The 23,282-nt window shown below is 34.2% G+C and overlaps 1 long non-coding RNA gene across 2 annotated transcripts; it reads left to right on the plus strand.

Annotated features, from left to right (window-relative positions):
- Positions 1 to 4,046: 4,046 nt before the first annotated feature.
- On the plus strand, positions 4,047 to 16,668 carry LOC148948753 (uncharacterized). 2 transcript variants are annotated; one of them, XR_016142200.1, is made up of 3 exons: positions 4,047 to 4,173; positions 10,972 to 11,072; positions 16,395 to 16,659. It is a non-coding gene; the product is annotated as an uncharacterized LOC148948753 (long non-coding RNA). The 2 variants fall into 2 exon arrangements; XR_016142201.1 differs by lacking the exon at positions 4,047 to 4,173 and adding an exon at positions 7,983 to 8,080 and having other exon boundaries at positions 16,395 to 16,668.
- The last annotated feature ends 6,614 nt before the right edge of the window (positions 16,669 to 23,282 follow it).

Raw genomic sequence — 23,282 nt, forward strand, 5'->3', positions numbered from 1 at the left:
GCACCAATCGCCTGATTACAGAGAGAAGTATTGCAATAGCCGGAAGAGACTTGAAACTTGACAAGGGCCTTGCTTATGAACTTTGAATCTAGACTTGCTGATGAAGCCAAGACTAACCCAAAAAAGTCTTGGCAGTACATCTCTAGCCAAGGCCACAATAGATGATGTATAAGAAACTGATAACAAAGCAAGATGGAGAAGTTACAGGGATTAATAAACTTGCTAATTTACTGGACCAGCAATTCGTCTCAGTTTTTACCACTGAGCCTGATTGACTTTTATATTGAAGTTTGGGCCCTTTACCTTCCCCACCAAACTTCAATATCAAAGTCCCAATGGAAAGTACCGCAGTATCATCTACAGATGTTCTTAAACTTTTACAAAAGTGGAATGCTAATAAGTCACCAGAAATGGATAATGCACATCCCAGGCTACTAAAAGATATTACAGAAGTGATAGCAGATCCCCTCACCAGCATCTTCCAGACATCACTTACCACTAGCGAGCTCCCAGAAGACTGGAAAGTAGCCAACATAACTCTGGTGTTCAAAAAAGGTGACTGCCCCATGCCTATCAGCCTAACATCAGTTGTGGTTAAGATGCTTGAACGCATAGTCAATTATTCATTGCTCAAACATTTAACCACTAACAAGATTTTGTCTCCAAAGCAGCATGGATTCCAGTCATGCAAATCAATCAAAACAAACTTGTTGCAAAACTTGGATGACCATGGACATCCAGTTGACCTACTGCTGCTAGACTTTGCTAAGGCCTTTGACAAAGTGCCCCGTAGTTGACTGTACTTGAAATTATCTGCTGCTGGTATCAACTCGTCCCTGATAGACTGGCTGATAAATTTCCTTACTAACCACAAGAAGAAAGTCTGTTTGTTTGAGACAGGGGGCCAGCCAATCTACTCTGATGAGGCCATAGTAATGAGTGGAGTACTGCAGGGAACTCTACCCTTTTCCTGATGTATATCAACAATATTTCCAATTATTTGAATAACAATAAGCATTGGTTCACTGATGATGCCAAATTTTTTGGCATTGCTAACCCACAGAAAATCCAACACAATCTAGACAGACTGCAGAATTGGACTCAAGACTAGCTTCTCCAGTTCAATACAAGTAAATGCTGTATTTCGCACCTTGGAACTAAAAACCTAATGGCTACCTATACCATTTTAAATTCAATCATTAGTATAAGGGGCCATCTACTGAAAAGAGCAGAAGAAAATGACCTTGGCGTGATCATTGATGAGGGGCTGAGGTTCCAAAGCCATGTCCAGCATGTTGTCTCCCAAGCAAACTCCATCCTTGGCCTATTAAAAAGGACCATCAGTAGCCGACGAGCAACAATATCCATAAAACTTTTTAAAGCTCTTGTTAGACCCATCTTGATTTTAGCATCTTCCTGGCTGGTCCCTTTTACCGGAAAGATGTTAGGCTCATCAAAAATGTTCAGAGGCAAGCTACAAATGCCTAAAATCAGCTTCATATGAGGAACGTCTCAAGTAGCTCAAGTTACCTTCCCTTGTCTACAGACGCATGTGTAGTGATATGATGCCGACTTATAAACTCCAAAAGAAAACTCTACCATCTTCAAGGACAACCACAGTACCAGCCATCATCTTCAAGAGGACATTCAAAGAAGCTACCAAAATTAAGCTCCAGGTCAAGAATCTGTCAAATGTGTTTTTCAAGAAGAGTAATTAACCACTGGACTGAATTAAAGGACTTTATTATCAGCGCTCCTTCCATCCTGTCTTTCAAACATCAACTTGACAAGGACTGGGAAAAGAAGCAGTGGAAGTTTGACTGGGAGTCATTGACTCAAGAGCACTACAGGTCCGGGGACCTTAAAGCTCTCAAATGGATTAAGGTGATTAAGGTAATAAAGTAACAAATGTGCTATTGTAATGCTAGACAGTACATTAAAGTTCGATCGACATGTTCAGTACCAAGTTGCAGGAGCCAATATGGCTCTTGGATTGACAAAAAGGACCACTGCCACTGGAATCCCTAAAATTATGAAGAAGTTTTTGGCCTAGATAGCATTAATACAGCTAAAACTTGGATTTTGATAAATAGTTGCCCACCCCTACTATAAAATGGACAAACATGGACAGGAGAGAGTCCAAAGGAGAGCTACTAAGCTCCTGAACAACTTTAAACACCTGCAGTATGAGGAATGCATAAAGAGGCTGAATCTGCAAAATTTAAAGAAGCTACAAAAGTTTACCTAAAAAAAAAAAAAAAAACAGTGGGCATAACTACAATTAAACTGCAATTATTCTTGGTGTAACTTTAAGTACTGGCTTTTCTTTCACCTACCATGTTTCTAACCTTGTGAAAAAGGGCAACTATGCTTTGCAATCACTGACTGCACTCTGACAACTAGGTTTCCCAGTGAACCAGTTACGACTAGCATATATCTCCTATTTATGTCCCTTGCTAGAATACGGGTGCCCTGTTTGGGGACCACAGGTGCACACCATTGACTACATAGATGACAATCTTGAGGGTGTTCAAAAATGGACAACAAAAATCATACTGGGCCCCAAATATGACATGTATGCAACTACAATCGTAATGTTGAAAACATCAATACTGAGAGAATGGAGATTCCTTTTCATGTGCAAATTTGGACAGTCACTCCTTGCTAGTGAAAAACACAGTATGTTGTTGCCTCCTCTTATTGCCCCAAAGCCAATAGGCCTACTCAACACACAAACAAGTTTGAGCCAACAAGATGCAGAACAAACTGCTTCAGCAAATCTTTTTTCCGTTTTATGCAAGTGTTATTAATCATGCTTAGTTTTTTTTTCTTTTTTTGCCTATGTTGTAAGAAATAGCATAATTTAGTTGAGGCGTTTGCCAACACTATGAAAGCTGTTTTAAATAATTGAATATTGAATGACTTCTTTGGTGCCCAAGGTGTCCCCTTGTGGAACTCTCTAAGTAAAGCAACAGTCCAGGCAAAATCCATTGAAGCATTCAAGAGGTCAATGGACGGTGACTGGAGAGACATGGAGTGTAAATTCACCTGGGATGCCCCTGAGTCCACATAAAGACACTAGTACCAAAAGATATCCGACCCAGCAATGTTCAACGGGAGGGTCAACCCGTCCTTGTCACTGACGATTGTGTTTTAGGTAATTTAAGAAAATAAACTCACAAAAATGAAAAATATAGTATAAGACAGAAATCAAAGAGGAAAAAACACCATTAGATTCTCAATTCAAGTCTCTGTCTAAATATAGTGATTTTTGCTTTTGCTTTTACCTCCCAACCAACCCGCTGCCCCCAACAGGATATTGCCTTAAGCTATATAAAAGGTTTTCTTATATTTTTTTTTTCAAATTGGATTCTTATTAACACTATGAACCATCTGGTGATGTGAATATAAACAGAAGATAAGAGCAAACCTTCAAAATGAGCAATCAAATTCTGCTGCTCTCTGATTTCTGTACTGTACTTTTACCAAGAAGTAGACCTACAACCCAAATGATGGCATTTTAATTTCATGCTACTATTCTTTCACTGCTTGTAATGTTTAAAACTTTCTAGAAAAACAGCATTTGAATTTGAAAATAAGTCAAGTCTTGCTTTGGAGTTTACTTAAATTCTAGTAACCACTTTGTCAACGCCTATAGTTGAAGAAGAGCATAGAGTAAGGGACATTAATTCACGAAAGATCAGTGATTTAGTAAAACTAAGAATAGCCTGCTACCTTGAGCTTAGTCTAATTCAATTTCCTGTATGTTATTTGATAGCCAAGATACTTGGAAGCATCTGTTTTTTCAAAGTTGTCTTAAGTGTGGTTTTCTCTACTATAGTAGCAGGTGCAAATCAGAATTTTTAAATTAATTTTGCTTTGACTGTTAGTTTACAGGAATAGGAAAACTAACTATAGGCTATGAATAGTTGTTTACAAATAAAAACCAAAAAGTATTTTTCAGGCTCTTCACCTCTTGTGAATGTTATGCAGTATTTTTGAGGTAAACAGTGTAATCTTGAGATGTAGTAACCACGTTTTTTTATAGATCAACTTTGTGTTTTTCTTTGGCCTGTATCTTCTTAGCTATGGCATAATTAGTCATTTCAAGAAAAGAGCTGAAGATGAAGATCTTGATATTGATGCTGATGACGCTATTGTTTACAGAATTAGGTTGGTCATTTTTCTTTTTTTTTATCTAGTTGAGTGTTTATTTGTCTTTAAAAATAGCGCTACTGTAGTAATTACAGTAGTAAAAACAGAAACAGGACGAAATAGCTATTATAAAAACAGAACAGAACAGGTAAATAAAAAACAGGTCATCTGTTCTGTTTCTGTTTTTGCATGAACAGAACAGAAGCAGGAACTTTAAAAACAGAACAGAAACAGAAAACAGAAACAGTGCCCATTCATAGTGGGGATAGGGGCTATCATTTTTTAATGATAATATCTCATTTTTTTTATTGAAAGCAGGGATACCAAAATGATAATTATTTTTTTCATTTAAAGTGGGGACGGAAGAAAATTATATCAATTTCCCTGGGAAACCTTGGAAATATTTTGATTGGCCCAGGGCCCCCCACTAGGATTTGTTAATTGTCTTGAGTATTTTGCAATTTCTCGTCGGCTACTGGCTTAATTTAGCTTTTGTGTGTGATCCGTTTTAATTAGATTGTTTGGATCTTATTGAATGCTACGGCGAATCTTTGACTCAGTTTTCCAATAATTTGAGGTATATCTGCATAATTTCGACATTTTTGTTTTTGTATTAGTACCCCTTTACTGATACACTCAATTTTTTTTAAAGGAACACTAAGCTGTTTAACGATATTTTGCGTGTTTGTTTGAACCATATAGTGACCTAGTCAGTTATTAAGTAAATTATTTTTCTAATGTAAAGCTGAGACGCTATCCTATCAAGGTGGTATCCAGAGGGGGGGGTAGGGAGGTATTACATTTAAATGATAATATATCGAAATTTTTTTTATTGAAAGCAGGGATTCCAAAAAGTTATTTTTTTTTTATTTAAAGCAGAGACGGTATCCTATCAAGGTGGTATCCAGAGGGGGAGGGGTAGTGAGCTATCATATTTAAATGATAATACCTCGATTTTTTTTAAAGCAGGGATGCCAATAAGTTAATTACTTTTTTTTATTTAAAGCAGAGACGGTATCCTATCAAGATGGTATCCAGAGGGGGGCATAGGGAGTTATTATATTTAAGTTATAGATTTTTTTTGAAAGCAGGGATGCCAAAAAGTTGAAAAGTTGACAAAAATTAACAATATTTTAGTGAGTAATACTTGATACAGCACTTGTATAGTATTATCGTCCAAAGGGAAAGGGACACATGCGTCCAACCTGTTTTTTTCTTATTGATGAAACGAGTTTACTTTGAAAACATTCATTCATAAGTACCAGGCAGATTCACACTAAAACAAATTGGTGTGACGAAAGCGATATCGACATCCCCACCTAACGTTGCGCTCGAGTGACAATGGCGCCCTTGGTCCAGTGCCCAAGTTAGATTAAAAGGGCAGGTCATAATAAAAGCTTTCAATTTGGGAGGTTCAAGGAGGAGTCTTTGACAATCTTATGACGTCGGGGTACTAGATGTTGCAACGTTCTTACGTATCTACAGTGGTTTAAAAAATTCCGTCACGCCACAAATGATGACCAAAAATATGCATAAATACAACAAATGTATCACTTGGAATATTATAACACTTTTTTCAAAGCTTTGAAGAAAAGCAAAAAAGGCTAAATACCCCTACGCTTTATAACTACGCTTGAAAGCTATTTTAAAAAGAAGCTTTTTGGAGATTTCCATTGATGTGACCATAGCAGAAGCTTTGAGCCTGGATGGGGATCAAAGAGGAGTCATAGAGTGTTTTGACCACAGGTGACTTATTGTTGCGACTTTTTTAAACTTAGTAATTTTTGTGAGCATTTGGAAATCAAAGCTTACACTCAATAACTGATACTAAGTCTCCTAACATTTTGCTTGGATTAAAAGTGACGAACTAAGAAGAAAATCTCAACATCTTCTTGGAGCTACTTCAGTCTGCATATTATTTCATTTAATTACATTTAAAAATGGATGAGCTTTCCTTTTTTTTACCTAAGAAAATAGCTGGCACTTTATTTTTCTTCATACCGAATAAACCATTAAGTGTTTTTTGCTTCATTTTAATTGAAGTGTTCTCATGTGAAGTGTTCATCATGTATTATTCAATTTGATAAATTTACTCCTTTTAGATGCAGTTTATAATTTGACTGATGTTAGGTATTTATGAATTTATAATTTGGAACGAATCCCCAAAAGAAAAAATGAATAATATCCGAAAGAGCAGCCAAAAGCAATAAAAAAGCAGCAGTTCAGCCTTAGCCTATATGACATATATTCTATAAAGAAGACAAAAAAAGCCTTAAAATTTATTTTTTTAAAAATTGTTATTAAAAACCAGTTTTTAATACAAGAAGGCTTTTTAGGAATCCGAAAAAGCAAAAAAAAAACAAAAAACAATAACTATCAAAATCGCCCATTTCAACTGTTTTAAAGGTGACAAAACAGATATAGGCAAAGGGCATTATGAAAAAATTAAGCTTCTAAGTTCAAAGTTATATTCAAAGTTTTTACCCAGATAACTGACGAATTTTGTGATACAGTATTTGAAATTTTGTTTGCTGTAATAATCGATGGAAAAAAAAATACTAATTTTGATACTTATTTACGTTAATAATACATAGCTAATAGATACTTCAACTACTCGTATTATGCAAGGGTTCTGAAACGCCAAAGCCATTTCGTTTCTACCAGATTTCTACTTCTCTTGATGAATAACTAAGAAGATCAGTTTCCAACCAGCGACTTTTGTGAATTTTTTAACTCATGAATAGGCTCGAATCTGTTGTCAATTTAAGCTGTGATTTGAGAAAGACTGATGAAAACATTAATGTTTGCGGTCGACATTAATCGCGCCGGCGGCGCGCTGTTTTGGACCCGCTGCCGTCGGTCTTCCCTCTTCGGCGCGGCATCGGGGTCTACTGAGTATTTTTGAAGTTAAGATGTCTTTTTTTTTTTTTTTTTTTTTTTTTTTTTTTGCTAAAAGACTATCACAAGCTCTAATAGAGCTGAAGTTGCTTCCCATGTATACAAAACCACAAATGAAAACAGAAACAAGAGACAAACCCAAAAAACTAGTCAAAGACGAATCGTAAAACCTAATTATTTTTGTGATGTTTTATCATCGAATTCTCCGTACCATTCTTATGATACAAGGAATTCTGCGGACCTAGTACATGAGAGACGACACACTGCTAGGTCTAGTTTTGTATTTAGGCATGTGGGTGTTTCGGTATGGAACAGTCTTACGGAAAGCACTAGGATTGCTGAGAGTGTGTCCTCTTTTAAAAATAGATTAAAGAATTTCTTAATGAATAGGGATGGCTGAGGGGGGGGGGGGCTGTATTTTGTATTTTGTCTTGTGTAAGGATTGGTTTGCGGTTCCCATGAGGTTTATTTCTTATTTATTTATTTGATTGCATTATTATTATTATTATTTTTTTTCCATTATATATGTGAGTAAGTTTTTTATTTCAATATATATATGAGTGAGTAAAATAGTGAGTCCTGCCACAAACAAATCTGTATAGATTTTCACGTGGTAGGTCTGTTTGATATGCTTTTTTGTGAATATTGATATTTAATAAAAATGAATTTCTCTCTCTCAAAAACTTCTGCTATAGTGGGTTCACACTGGCTAAATAGGCCTATCACGCTGGTTTAGAAGAGATTCGTCAGACTGCATATCAAGTTTAGACTGAGTGACTTATTTTTCGCTAACCAATCCTGGCCCACTTTGCATTAAGTTGCAATAAGTAGCTTACGTCACGAAATGACAGTGTAAAATAGTTATAGTATTACGAATGACGGTGAAGTATTTATCATCTTTATTTTAACTTCTTGTTTTCCTCTCTTTATAGTATATGGTTTTCCTCATTTTCAGTGGCAGTATCAATAGTATCCGCTTTATTACTGCCAATATCAACTCTCATCAATGATAACACCGACATGACCAGTAAGTATCCATTCCTATGATAATTATATTCAACTTTTGTTAAATCTGAATAAAAAGAATTTACATAAAAAGTTACATAAAAATAACATAAGAATGATAATTAATATAAAAGGAGCCATGGTGGAAGCAAAATCTGGCAAGGAAAACACATGTTCATTGATTGATACTGCACTTGAATAAGGACATGCGCTTATACCATTGCTCAGCATCAACCAAAAATAGCCAAAACCTGCAGAATATCTATAAAACAGCTGAGATTAGATTTTTTGGTGATGGATACATTTGGTGACGTTTTTTGCTCGACAGATTCAAAGACTAGAACTTTGAATATTTGATGATTGGTGTTTTTGCTTGACCCAGGAATAAGAATAACAAAGATAGAAATAAGAAAAGTCACCAAAATGTGTCGAAGTTCCAATTCTTCGGAAACTCCACCAAAATACGAAAATATTTTTGAGTTAAAAAACTTAGCAATGCTGCAATGCTTTTTAAACTTAGCAATGCTGTTGATGAAATTTCAAGAGAAGAACAATGTGGTTTTAGGAAGGGGAGGATACATTGACCATGTTTTACTTTTAGATAAATAATTAACAAGTGTCTGAGTCATGAGACCCCTTTAGTTCTTAGCTTTATAGAATCAGTAAGCATTTGATTCAGCCAGTAGAATTTCTAATTTAAAGTAGGGTATCCGTGTTAAAGATACCAAGAGCAAAGAAAATGCATGTATCTCCCTCGTTTAGCTCCTCATTATATTTGAACATCCACTTTCCGTTCTTTAAGTATCTATGCTTCCTTTGCCAGCCCTGATCTTGAATATGCTTGTCCTCTTTGGTACCTTTAAGATATCTCAGGGGAACAATAAGATAAATTTACATCCATCCGAAAAAGAGCCAAGGAGTAATTTCCATATCTTGAAAAAATTTCATAATGTTCATAAATTTCATATCATATCTTGTTCCCTTTTACTGCTTTATCTTCAGAAATGAAAAAAAAACTTTTGTCCCCTACACTACGGCAAAAATTAACCAAACATCCCGCAAGTTCCTCACTTTTTATTGGCCATACAAGGGTTCCCATATTTTGTCAATGCTCGCTCGTTTTATCAATTTATTCTGTTTTAGCCAGTTTTAAGTCTATTGTTGTTTATGATTTTATATATATATTTACCTATATATATATATATATATATATATATATATATATATATATATATATATATATATATATATATATATATATATATATATATATATATATATATATATATATATATATATATATATATATATATATATATATATATATATATATATATATATATATATATATATATATATATATATATATATATATATATATATATATATATATGTGCCTCCATATACGACTCGGCACTTCGGGGCTTGTCACAAAGTGAGTTTCTGAAATGAATATCTTATCTTCTTAGTGTAAAACTAATTGGGGACAACATTGTCTATAATCTATACATCTATTTCAACGGCTTTGCGAATTCACGAGTGTAGTATGATTTAACAAACTCTTTCTTCAAAGAGAGGGATTTACAAAGGGGGACAAGGCATTTTTCCCCAAAAAGAATACTGGACGACCTGCCAGTTGTCAGTCACTTTCAGTTTCTTCGTCCTGAACTTTTTTACGCAAGCATAGGTACAACGAAGTGTCATCGATGGTGGGAACAGATGAGCAACAAAGTGGGTAAAATATTGAAGTGGAATTAAGTGCAGTGACTTGTCATGATAAAAGGACTCGTTATCAAGGCCGTACCCAGGATTTTTTTTTCGGAGGGGGTTTTACTCAATGATATTTTTTTTTTTTGGGGGGGGGGGTATATATAAAAAAAACCCTCAAAAACGCATACAAAATTTGTTTATGTCTATTTTTGTTGCGTTTCTACGAGTCAAAAAAACATTTCGGTAGGGGTTCTAACCCGTCTCCCTCTGGGTACGGCCTTGCTTGTCATTTATAAATTTTATTGAAGAAAGACAATGTGGCTATCGAAAAGCTCGTCTACCAACTGAAGAACATAGTAAGGGCCAAAGACAAGATTAAATCATCCCAGATGTCTTGTAATAGTAAAGTTGATATTTTTTTATGAGATACTCATTTTAAATTTTTTGAATTTCATTAACATTTATTAGCTGTTATAATTGTTTTTTATATATATTTGCAAGATTCTTTCTTTTTCATGATGATTTTCCTTGTCACCAAGTTAAGTTTGCTGTCTGTTAATTTCTGTATTTTAACTTATTAGACCATCATCAAAAGCCGCTAAATTGATATTTAAAAAACTATATTAAAATTAAAAAATAAGTAAAAATAAAATTAAAAAAATAAGTAAAGAAGAAGAAGAATAGTAAAAATAAGGGAACAAAGATGTTCATGCAGTGAAGAGAGATTAGTGAAAGTCTTTGCCGGAATATCTGCATCTCCTATTTTATTGACTTGCTTGACCCATTTTGTCCCAGATTTTCGTTGTTGATTGTTATGTCTAGGCAATGCGGTCTTGGAATATATTTACTGCTAAATTTAGCAGTTAGGATTCAATCATTTCATGATGATACTTTTTCAAGGTCTTTTCTTTGTGAGTTGCAAATTTTCTATTCAAGAATAAGGTCGATTGACCCCTTCTGATTCTTTGACGAAAAGAACACTTTGATGAAAAAAAAATATACTAAGATGTGCCCTTCACTTATAGCATGGTAGTATTGGCAGTGGTAACAGTCTCTTAACTAACCCCTCGGAAGACAGTGATGGGATGTTTAAAAACCCTTCATTGTTTAAGAACAACCGGAATGCCAATAAGATAGAATGATTTCAAAACCTTTTTATTTTCTAAGAGTGGTAAAGCCTGGTGTAAATTATTTTCTTTATAGGCTTATGGAATTTGATATTTCTATTCTCGAATGGATCCCTTTTTGTCCTTCTCCCGTTTGCTTATTTCTTCATGGAATCTGTAGGCTTACCTCATCTAAAGGTAAGTTGTTTTATGATCCTTTTAAAAACTTTTGTTTTGTTTTGAACTTTCTCCTGCAGTGTCATATAATATTTTTTTTAAAAACTAATGCACATTTTAGTTTTACCATACGCAAGACCGTATTTTGGCTGGAAGGATGGGATCAACTATCAAAAATGTCTCGTTTAAAATTTTTTCCTTATTAAAAAGCAGAATAGATTTTATTTGTATGTAATTTTTCACATTTTAAGGTAGGTTGATCAGCACAGTGGTGTGAATTCATGATAAATTAGGGGGGGGGGGGTAAAATATATATTTCAAAATCTAGGGAGGGGGGAATTCGCAGGCTTTTTAATTATTGAACGAAGATACAAAAAGACATTTTTCAATGAAAACATCCCCTAAAAAGGTATTTTTCATAATACTGGGAGCCGGCAATAAGATCGAAGTAAGAGGACATAACCAGCACTATCCCCTCCTCAATTGACACCATGACGCATTAAATCTTTGTAGCCAAAATGTATTTTGATGATGAGCTTATTCCGGTTTTTTCAAAATCCGCTTTTAATGAAATCTTCGTTTTTTACTTGCAAAACAGGGATTTGATTGTAGTAGTGCTGGAATTTGGGATTGAAATTGGAACAAAGTGAAGAAAAAGAAATTAAATAAATTTCTTCATTAACAATTCCAGACGGAGTACGTTGTATGATTGACTTTACTTCAGTTCCATGTTTTGAATTTTAATATGCTGTTTAGAGGCTATTATTATAGTTAAAGTTTTCTTTATTTTTGCCAACAATTATCAACTACAAATGGGTGGCGTCAGAACGGCTTATCATCTTTCTCAATCTAAATTAAAACCTGCATATATTTGATTTGATTTTTATTTTTGCATTGCTCCTAATCGGTGGAAACTTACACCTTGACCGATCCATCATTATACTTAATGTTATTACCTATCTAGCCCTTTATCAAATGAGTCAATTTTTGAATTATTATTTTTTAAAGGTGAAACTCAGATTCTGAAGGTTTAACCTCCCTGTTCAAGTTTTGGTATGCAGTTGTTCTGCACACGACTAAAGCAAGACGACGGCTCATTTGACGGCTCAGATTAAGCTTTACCTTTCGAGTAAACCACATTTTTGGATTAATTGTTGCATCTTTTAGATCTTAAAAGTATGTTGAAAATTTTAGAAAACAAATGCGAAAATAGGAAAATTCGTCTGTTTTTAAGCGAGTTTTGATCATTATCTAAGCAAAAGTGTAAGTAGCATTGCACTTCTTGCTCAGTCTGTGGATAGATCCAAAATAGTAAGTTCGACATTGTAAGTATCTTACCCTTTTTGTGCGAATTACAGGTATAAGGTAGTCGCAAAAGCGCATGATAAACCTTTAGTCAGAGGGTAAACTTTTAGCTAAGGTCGGACAGAAGAGGGATAATTTTGTCAAATGAAATTGGTCTAGTGACGTTTCGATCGGTTTGTGTCTGGTATGTCTGATTGCGCATTTCCCTGAGTTCTGCATAGCGAATCCTTAAAAAAAGTTTCTTTTGAATACCTATTGAAAACAGAATACCAACGGTATATCCTTTACAAAAAATCGATGTAAATCTTTTACTTATTTAAATTCAATAAGATCGGTTGGAGAAATGAATTTTTCAACTGAAGCAAATCTCGAACTGATCAAGGTCTGAACCTGCAGCAAATCGAATGATTGTTCACATAATGCTTAGCATCAATCTTAAAGATCTCAGAAAAGGCTGGGACTATTGGATTGAAATGCTCAAGGAATATTGGGGGGGGGGGAACAGACCAAGAATTTTGATTTGGGAGAGGGGTAGTAAGTTCATACGTTCTCTATTCCGAAGTATAATTCAAGAATTCATGAAATTAATTCGCGTGATAAGCACTTGCCAACTTTCATGACAATATTTCCAGGCAAAGAAAAGGTTAATATTATAGGTGTTGTAGTTTCCATAGAATCATAGCTTCTGAAGGCAAATGTTATTTTTAAATTCTTATCTAACACTGAAGGATAGTTATTCCATCAGCCAACGTGGAATCTGCCGAATCGAAACTTGAACCCTGTAAAAACGTAGCTTTCGATAAAAAAGTTATAGTTCATTGATACACAGGATAATGGTAGATGATAAGATGTATGTTAAAACTTATTAAAAACTACCATTTAATAGCAAAGCCGTTCAGTGGTTTTTAACTGAAATGACGAAGAATATGTTAGATCTTGTGTGCATGCTTAATTGAGAAGATGAAGGGACAGTTTCAAGTTGAAAATCTGAATTATTAAGAGAAAACAAAACAAAGAACTTGCATAAAAACACAGCTCAAAAGTAATAAGTTTTGGTATCAAAGTGATATATCGTCAGCGAGTTCAGCTTCCAGGGAAAGTGTAAAAGGATGTTCTTAACTTCTTTTTTATACTTGCACACAGGTAATCAAAAAGGGAAAATAATTCCCCTCCCCCTTTTTCCAATATCTAAGAAGGGTTTAAGAAGGAAAGATGAAATTTCACAGCATTCTAAATAATTTTTGTTAAAAGAAAATTGTTTCTAAAGCATCATTACATCCCCCAGGTATGGAAAAAGTTCCAAAGCTGTCAGTAGCAGAATTCGACGGAATTTTAAGAGTTGTCATCTGCCGACAAATTTCACTTCACTAGGCCATGAAAACTGCCAAGCAGCATTGCTACCCCACTTTCCCCGGCGGCAACCCCCCCCCCCCCTCCTTCTTGAAAATTTTATGTCTTCATAATTTTAAATTTTGTATTATTATGAACTTCCTCTGTACAGTCATAGCTATGACTGCTATTATCAAATTGGGATTTACGATGGATAATAATGAGACAAATAGATACTAAACAACAACAAAAAATCTTTCTTTCTATCTTGGGCAATTTTCTTTTGAGTTTTGGTTCATAGGTAATTTGCAGAAAAATGTATTATTATTGTCCCATTTTAGTGTCCAAATATTATTTTTGAGTTTGTGCTATTTAATTTTGGATAGGAATGTTTTAAAAACAATTTTGTTTTATTTTGAAACAAATGGTTTACTTTTTACTTTTTAACTGGTTTACTTTTTGGTTTACTTTTTAATGGTTTTTAATGGTTTACTTTTTACTTTAAAAACGAATTACTTTTTAACTACCAATTATTTTTCCCCAGTGAGATTTAATTATATTTTGTTTTTACTACCCCTTTCACTTAAGACATGTTTGTCAAAAATAGCCGCTTAAGTGGGCAAATATAGGAAATTCTTTTTAACGACAATAGACATTAGGCATATTGAAGGATTAATGTCAGCTATCTATTTTAGGGAAGCGAATTATTAAAATATAGGGCTGAAGTACAGGGATAATACAAAAATAAGTGCAGAGTAAAATAACAAAGTAAAATAACAAGTAAAATAACAAAATAACAGAGTAAAGGCAAAGAAACCACAAGAAATATTATAACCCACAAGGAAATACAAACGAAAACACAACATAAATAACATAGTAATGTCCACTGATTACAAATCGGGGAAAAAATAACTGAGAGGATCTTTTCACTTTCATCCTAGCTAATTAAAAAGCTGAAAGAAACACTAGAAACAAGAAAGCGAAAAGAAACAAAAGAATTTTTTTGGGGCGAGGGGGTTACAAAAAACTTAAAAAAACGGATCGAAATTTTTTCATATCCATTTTAGCTACGTTTTTAACGAATCGGACAAACATTTCGGGGGGGGGGGTCATATATCCTAACCCCCCACCCCCGAATACGACCCTGGTTGGATTAGGTTTCCATAGTTTTGTTTCTAAAGTATTATTTTATCATCGTGTTCTTATATTTTTCATTAAGATTAACCTAACTTCCCTTCCGTTGATTTAGACATGGTTAATTGTAGAAGGACACTTTGTTAGTGTCCCTTTTAATTTATATGCATTTATGTCTCACTCTTTTTTGTGTATATTCGCTTATTCCCCCCCCCCCCCCCTTCCTTTTTTATGTCCGTTCTAATTCTTTTTCCGATTCGTATTTGTGTAAGTTTAGTTTGACCAGTTTTTATCTTTTTAACTTTTTATTTGACTTTTTACGGCTTTAATTATTGAATGTTAAATGATTTTTCTATTTAGTTGTTGTTTTTTGCATTTTTGCCAGTTTTAGTGCAACCATTTATAATGTCGACTCCGAAGTCCGAATTCGGCCCTTTGTGGGCTTGTGATAGTGATCTTTTTGAAATAAATATCTTGTCCTATTAAGGAGACAAGCCCAGACAGATAGTCCAAGTAATTGAGAGGCAAATGTTTAAATGGCTGGGGCACGGGTAAATGGTTTTTCTTATTCAGACGAAAATGTTTTAAAGAAGACAATAAGTAGGTAAGTTTATTTATAACTCGTAACAATACAAAAATAAATGGGGAGTAAAGAACAAAAATAACATAACCCAAAGGGAAATACAAATGATAACACAACTGTGAAAACATTCAACTAGCGATGAAATAACATAACCCAAAGGGAAATGCAAATGAAAACACAACCTAAACAACATAGCAATGTCTACTGATTACAAATCGAGTAAAAAGTAACTGAGAAGATCACTGGCGCATATCTTTCGGAGTATTAGCCCTCAGATCCTTAGCGATGTCGTCAAGCAGCACTAGCGGATCGGCAAGTCCAGGACGAGAAATAACCTTTCGGTTTCTATACCATCTTGGTAAATATAATAAGAATTATTCCTGAGCTGGTGGTAAGTTTGTCCAGTTTTTGCTTTTTAAGTAATTTTTTTCAGATGAATCGCTTTTTTTCTAAGTTATGCTAAACATTCATGTTAGCTTCTTTTTCGTCAGCCGCAGTATAAACTTAGAAAACTTCTTTTTTTATACCTAAGTTTACCTACAGTCGTCTACTGAGTTACAATAGTATAACCCTGTATCTTCGTCCCAAAGTTAATAAGTGAAACTAGGATTAGCTGTACGTATATTTGGCTTATGCATATATTAAAATATATATTTTTTTTAATTATGGCTACGAAAACGGGAGGAAATGAAGGGAAACAGATGTTACCGTGTTTTAATGTTCCATTAAAGATTCAAAACTCTTCTTAATACGTTTTGCCAGTGAAAAGGTTCATCATGCACATTTTGCGTAGGTCAAGTTCAACCAGCCAAATCAGTTTGTTCTTAGGTATACGCAACTTTTGTCCACGAAAAGCTTAAACAATTGAAGAGTATATTAGCAGCTCTACTGCTATTGTGTCCCCCCCCCCCCTGAGCACAATTTTAGAGTTCTTAGTGTTTTGACAGGAGTTACTTTTATTACAGCTATCAAATATGCATTATATTTTCCAGGGCATTACAGCACGAGTCCTAGAAACTCTCCTATTGCTCGTGCTACTCTCTATAATTGTGATGGGTCTGGTCGTGAAACTGTCAGCTCTCTTGGATAGAAGTCAAGCGACATTTGATCTGCTTTTTAGTAAGCTTTTCTTAATATCCTTTTCTCTTGCAACTGACAAATTATTTTAATTCTGAAATCAATTATGTTTAGGTTTGGAGTTGCCAAGGTGGAGCGTACTCTCCCATTAAAGAGAAGTATTGAATATTAAGTCGATTTGGTAATCCTTCAAGTCAAGACACGAGCCTTTGAATTCTCAGTTTGTCTCTATGATGTCGGTTTGTCGCAGTTTCTCTATATAGCTAATATGATTGCTAATTAATTAAATTATGCTAATTATAAACATAAACTAACTATAATTAGGGTCCCTAACAAGGGGCCCTAAAGTAAAATTTCTAGCAAGGCTTGCAATTGAAAAACTTTTATCGTTGTAGAGAATAATAATGTTAGGAAAAAAAAACTAAAAAAAGAACATAAAAAAACTCCATCGGAAAGAAGTTTTTTGTTGTTTTCCATAAGGGCCAAGGTGCTCAAAATTGTATGCCAATCAACCATTGTCCTTATACATCTAAGATTTGGCACACAGAAAACAAGCTTCCGATATGCAATTGTAACAAGTTTGAATAATCATTTCGTGTAAAAATACATTGTACTTTCAAGGAACTTATGAAATCTAGAAAATCATCAGTTAGGGCATAGGCATAAAACTGATTAGGTCGATTTCAGATGACATTCCTAGTACAATAGTTTCAATAAAAATTACAAACTGTAACATCTTATCATGGTAATATTGAAGAAGAAATTGCCAATTCAGAAAGGCAATATAAATGAATAAACTTTGAAAATGTCATTGGGAATATAAGAAGTTATTATACTTCCGCTAGGGTAGAAGACGAACATATCCCTTCGTATAATTTAGTTCTGTTGATAGGCTTTTAAATTTAATTGGATTAGCCCAAGCTATATGTAAAATTTATTATCAAAACATTATTTTATTTTCGTAGGATTATTACCAGATGACAATTTTGCGATGGTTGGACCTATAATTTTTTTATCTTTACGGACCCCAATGATTTTCTATCCTTTGGACCTGTATTTATGTACATTATTGTGCCATTAAGAGGGATGCCCATCAATTTTGGGAAAGTAATAGAAAATATTTAAAAAATGCAACTTTTTTGGGGTATAGGCTCCTTCTTTCTTTTGTTTTTATGTCTATTTAGTTTTTGACACAGGTTTTACCAGGGAGGGACTAGGGGACAACGACCCTCAGAGGAGGGAGCCAGAAGGATAAAGAAACACTTCCATTTTAATCATAACTCCTTGAAGTATTCCATCCCCCTGGAAAATATTTCCTTGCCAGACTCCATGGCTATTGTTGTTTTCGCTTTCCATTGATAAAGTTGCTCGACGTGAAGCCAAAATATTCGGGCCTTGTTTGTTTAGTTCGCTTTTGTAAATGTTTTATCAGCTTTTTTATATTTCTGTGCTATCATTTATTTATGTTATGCTAATTAATAGTCAATTATGACATCTACTATATCCAGAAATATGTTAAGGCTCTCCTTTCTATTTGCATGACATGCCCTTCGGGCAGCAATAGCCATGTATTACAGGATTAAAGTCATCAACGATATGAACTTCTGTGCTTAATGCCACGGGGAGATAGTCGTTCAAACCATCTTAGGATTCGCTTAAGTAGACTTAGGTGGAGAACGGAACATGGACTTTCCAGAAGGGGGTAGACTATAATGATAGTCTACCCCCTTCACCACATGGCCCTTCGCCACATGGTGAAGGGCCAAGTGATTAACATATCAAGTGGGAGGGCTTAAAACCAGTCAAGTTTTGAAAGCAGGGGTTATAGTAAAAGCTATTTGAAAGAAATCTCAAGTGCAGCTCCATACCAAAAGCCTCTTTCTTCATTTGAATGAGAAATCTGGAAAAATGACAAAAGTATTCCATTTAAAGATTAAAGTGTTCTAGGTTTAAATAAGTCAAAAGTTTTTGGGGACTTACTTGTGTCCCACGTTACTTGTGTCCATGTATTTTTGATATAAAATAATGACTTTTATGTCTCTTTGCTTGGTCATGTTTACTTGTGTTAATTTTGGAAAATACCTGTTTTTGGTATTTTTATTAAGGCAACAAGAAAAATTTAAACTCCATAGATTTAAAAAAATCTTTTATTATCTTCATAACGTAAATATTGATTAAACCCCGTCTCCCCGTCCCAGATACTTTTGCAAATTGATGTCCCTTTTTCTTCAAAGGCTACATAAGCCAAACTTGCTAGGTTTTATATAATATCGTAGAAGGACAATATCATCGAAAGCTATCGAATTCTGCACTACTTGTGAGTGCAGAAAACTATTCAAAATTTCATATATGTAACAATTTCTGTTTGTTTTAAATTTTAATATGACTCCTTACTTTCAGCTGAAAAACTTGTTTTTTTAAATTTAATGTCTAGCTGAGCCTGCGTGTGAATTGTACATTAGATGAATATAGTAAAAGCTATTTAAAAGAAAGCTCAATTGCAGCTCCATACCGAAAGCTTCAGTGATATACTTGATAATTAATTTTAAGTTAAAATCGTATTCCACGCTTAAACACTCTTTAAAACTTCTTGGAAGAGAAAAATCGTCGAAACTAGTTTTGACGTACAATGTGTCAAATTTCAAAACGAAGAAACCTGTCGAAGAAACAGAAGAATTACTTGACATAATCTAGTCAAACAGTCAAAGTAAGTAGGCGCTCCAAAATAAAGGAATAATGCTATTGGCTTACGAAAATATATAACTGATGGAGGCCAATTAAAGCACACTTTTTAGCATGGAAAGAGAACTAATCTCTCTCTTCTCTTTGATCTCGATCTTTTTAGATAACTTTATAGCAGATCATTTTCCACTGGGACCTATAGAAAAGTGAGAATATTTCTGTATTATCTTGAGAAGGTCTGAATCGGTGGTTTTATTGTTGGAAAAATAGTACAGAGGGTCACGGATCACCCAGCAGGGTCCATGTCTCCCCGTAAATAGAAAAACGTTTCTCTTTTAGTTTTTCTCAGTTTACGACTAATTGTCTGTACATATAAGCAGCTAAAATAAAAGTAACATTTGAATCATTGTAAAGCAGTAATTTTGTTTTATATTCGTTTTTTTTTTTGTATAATATATAACACACAGCAAAAATCCTTCGACCTTTTCTTGGCTGAATTTAGTAAAAAAACGAACCCCTAGGAATTAGACAGTGGAGTCACTCAAAATGACATAATCTTGTATATGAAGATGCATTTTTTGTCAAAAAACGTATTTCATTTTTAATATGTTGTTGTGTTGCTTACAAAAAGCACGTAGACATAGAAATTTTCTTTCAAATAAACACTTAAATATCCCTCTAGGATGTTTCAGCGCCCCACTAACGGTGATTCAAAAAAAAAGCAACAACAAAGAAGTAGGGAAAAATAAAAAAAAGGAGAGGCATCATTGCTTCCTACGAGAAAAATTGGTTTTCCTTGTTGGTGAAGATGGAGGATTATAATTTTCCTAAATAGTGTTTTTGGTTACGGTGATTCCACTGGCGCAGTTTTCATTTTGATCTGAAATCATTTTGTGGGGTTTTAGGCCACAGAATTTCTTTTTGCAACACACTTTTATCATTAATATTAATCGAAATAATAATTACCATTCCGGAATCAACTTCAAATGGCGATTCATCCTCACTTGATATAAAAACGCGTTTTTATAACGTGTTTTAAAATTTTCGGTTGCTATGGACTAAGGTTCTTTACTAGGCTGCTCCTAAGGGGGCAACCATGTTGGAGGTTAGCATTTTACTGGTAGTAGAATCCAACCAACAAACCCCTTAACTCGGCCAAGATGACAAATAGGCTATATAATATAAACGAAATAGAATTGATTTTCTAAGTATCCACTACCTTTCTGCCACATCAAGCAGAAAACAGCAGAACACATTATAAGTACTTATTTTTGTTCTCTGTGATAAAATCTCCTGGTGAAGTTTTGAACTATAGTCGTGGCTTCAAGACACGATGGCACGCTTATTCGACAAATATCACATCCGCAGTATCAAACCGGTATTTGGATTATTTATGATAAATTTAACATGGGCCCTATCGGCTTGCACCAAAATAATTGACTTTATGTATCTTTTTTGTAGAAGATTGATTTTTGTTTTTACTAATTTGCACAATTTTAATGAAGTACTTTACTATTCGATTTTTATTGTTATCACTATCTGTTATTCATAAAATATTCTCTTTTTATCTATTTAAAGCAAGATTAATTAATTAATTGTATAACCATTTTCAACACAAATCTGTTCTTGTTAGACAAAGAGACGGGCACAATACAGTACCAAACAGTATACTATTGCTATGCTGTTGGTATACTGCAACCTAGTAAAGAACGAACCACGGCCCATACTAACCAAAAATTAAAAAAGGCGTTTGAAAAAATTGCTATTTGTAGGTGATTCAGGAACTCGATTGGTGATTCTCGATTTGTCTTAATAGTTTTATTTCGAAAAGAAATTTATAGGGATTTCGAAAAATAGCCGCAAAACCCTTAAAAATATCGTCGTATAGAAACAAAAAGTACATCATAGTAAAGAACCATAGTTACAAAAAGGTGGTTTGCTCTTTATTATATTCTAGCTAAAAAGCTGAAGGCATTTCCTGTGTATGAAATTAATGTAGATATAAATGATACTTGCTGATAGTTTTCATATTCAGTTGCTAGAAGCAACCGGCAAAGTTGGGTCTTTTGCTAGCTTTTCTAACAAATATACATTTAATGTGTATTTTTAAAAGCTTTTGAACTAGTATATCTATTTTTCCTTTCGTATTAGGCTACGCTTGTGTGTTGTCTCTGTTTTGTTAATGATTATGTTCGTTTTTTTATCCGGGTTGCAGCGGTAGCTAGCAACCTAGTAAGAGACGATCACGTCCAATGTTAAGAAATGTAAAAACCCATAGTTCCTAAAAAAGGAGTCAGATCAAAGTTAAAAGTACATCATTAGAACCGCCTTGTCCGAAACCCCTTGAAAGGAAACTTACCGCCCTTTGGCTTGAACAACAAGGGAAATATATTGGCTTGAAAATCAAGAAAAGTGGCAGCTACTACAACATTCTGCCTAAACGGGATATTTTTTTTTCTTTTTTTCTTCTTTTCCAGAGATAGCTTGGCACTGGAACATCGTAGAGAGTTTTTCAATGGCTCATTTTAAATGAAATTAAATGTGTTAAAAATCTATGGTAGCTAAAACAAATTATTTCTAAAACAGGATAAATTTTTCCACCAAAAACTGCATTTCTGATGTTTTTTCACACTGCAGCCTTTCAAACATAATCGTATACCAGCGGTTAGATTTGAACCCACGCCTCCGAAGAGACTGGGGGCTAACACCAGTGCCTTGGACCACTCGGCCAGGCTGCCTCTCATAAATAATATATATGTGAATCTGGGTTGCAGCAGTAGCTAGCAACGTAGCAAGAGACGATCAGTCCAATGCTAAGAAATATAAAAACCCAAAACTCCTAAAAATAGAGTCAGATCAAAACAAAAGTACATCATTAGAACTACTTTGTCTATAACCCTACTAGATAAATAATGAATGTCATCATAGTTTTATATTAGAGCTATGAGACGTGAATAGAAAAACACGAAATTATATTGTTGTTTCTGAAGACGTCATGAAATAATACCATTGCGCCATGACGTCATGAAATAAAATCATTACGCCGTGACGTCATAATTACTATATAAGAAGCGTCAAAACTGTAAATGTTCTCATTCATAATTAGATAATGGTTAGATCAAAGCAAGCTATACGCAAGTTAAAAAAACAGTACTATACAAACAACAGAGATAGTATCTTGAAAAGAGAAAAGCAAAGGTATTCAACCGACCACGCGTATCGAGATGCGAAAATTGATAGTGACAAACAGCGTTATTATAATGATGTAGTTTATTGACATGCGAAAATTGAGACAGCCAAACAAAAGATCAAGGAACGGTATGATAATGATGAAGATTACAGAGAAGCAACAATTGAGCAGGCTAGACAAAAGAGCAAGGAACGGTATGATAATGATGAAGATTACAGAGAAGCAAGAATTGATTAGGCTAGACAAAAGATCAAGGAGCGTTATCACAATGATAAACTTTATAGAGAAGCAACAATTGAGCAGGCTAGACAAAAGAGCAAGGAACGGTATGATAATGATAAAGAATACAGAGAAGGAAGAATTGAGCAGGCTAGACAAAAGATCAAGGAGCGTTATCACAATGATAAACTTTATAGAGAAGCAACAATTGAGCAGGCTAGACAAAAGATCAAGGAGTGTTACCACAATGATGAAGATTACCGAAAAATATATAAGAAAAAACTTGCTACCAGAATAGGTAGATACTGGGGTGACAAAATCTATAATGAAAAACTTAAATTCTCTGCGAGGTTGTACCGAAGAACGCATAAGGACAAAGGGAAAAATTACATTCAGAAACACAAGAAGATGGCAAAAATGCAGGCTGATCTTCCTAAATTGAGAAACATTTTACGCATGTTTTACCAGGATCACGAAACGTATTCAAAATTACCGATTAAATTTCTCTTTGAAAGAGCGGATGCTGTTGAAAAGTCAGATAGAAATGCTTTGGCAAAGCTTCATAGTAATATCCAAAAGAAATGTTGTCAGTTTAATGTAAAGCTTCCAAGGTATGGATTGGCAACTGCGGAACAGTTTATAGATGCAATGAAAAATGTTCGACAACACAGTGAATATACGGAGGCGTACTTCTTAGAAAATTCATATATTA

The sequence above is a fragment of the Artemia sp. Qi Xiang Cuo genome, chromosome 9, assembly GCF_049724085.1.
Source record: "Artemia sp. Qi Xiang Cuo chromosome 9, ASM4972408v1, whole genome shotgun sequence".
Taxonomy (NCBI): domain Eukaryota; kingdom Metazoa; phylum Arthropoda; class Branchiopoda; order Anostraca; family Artemiidae; genus Artemia; species Artemia sp. Qi Xiang Cuo.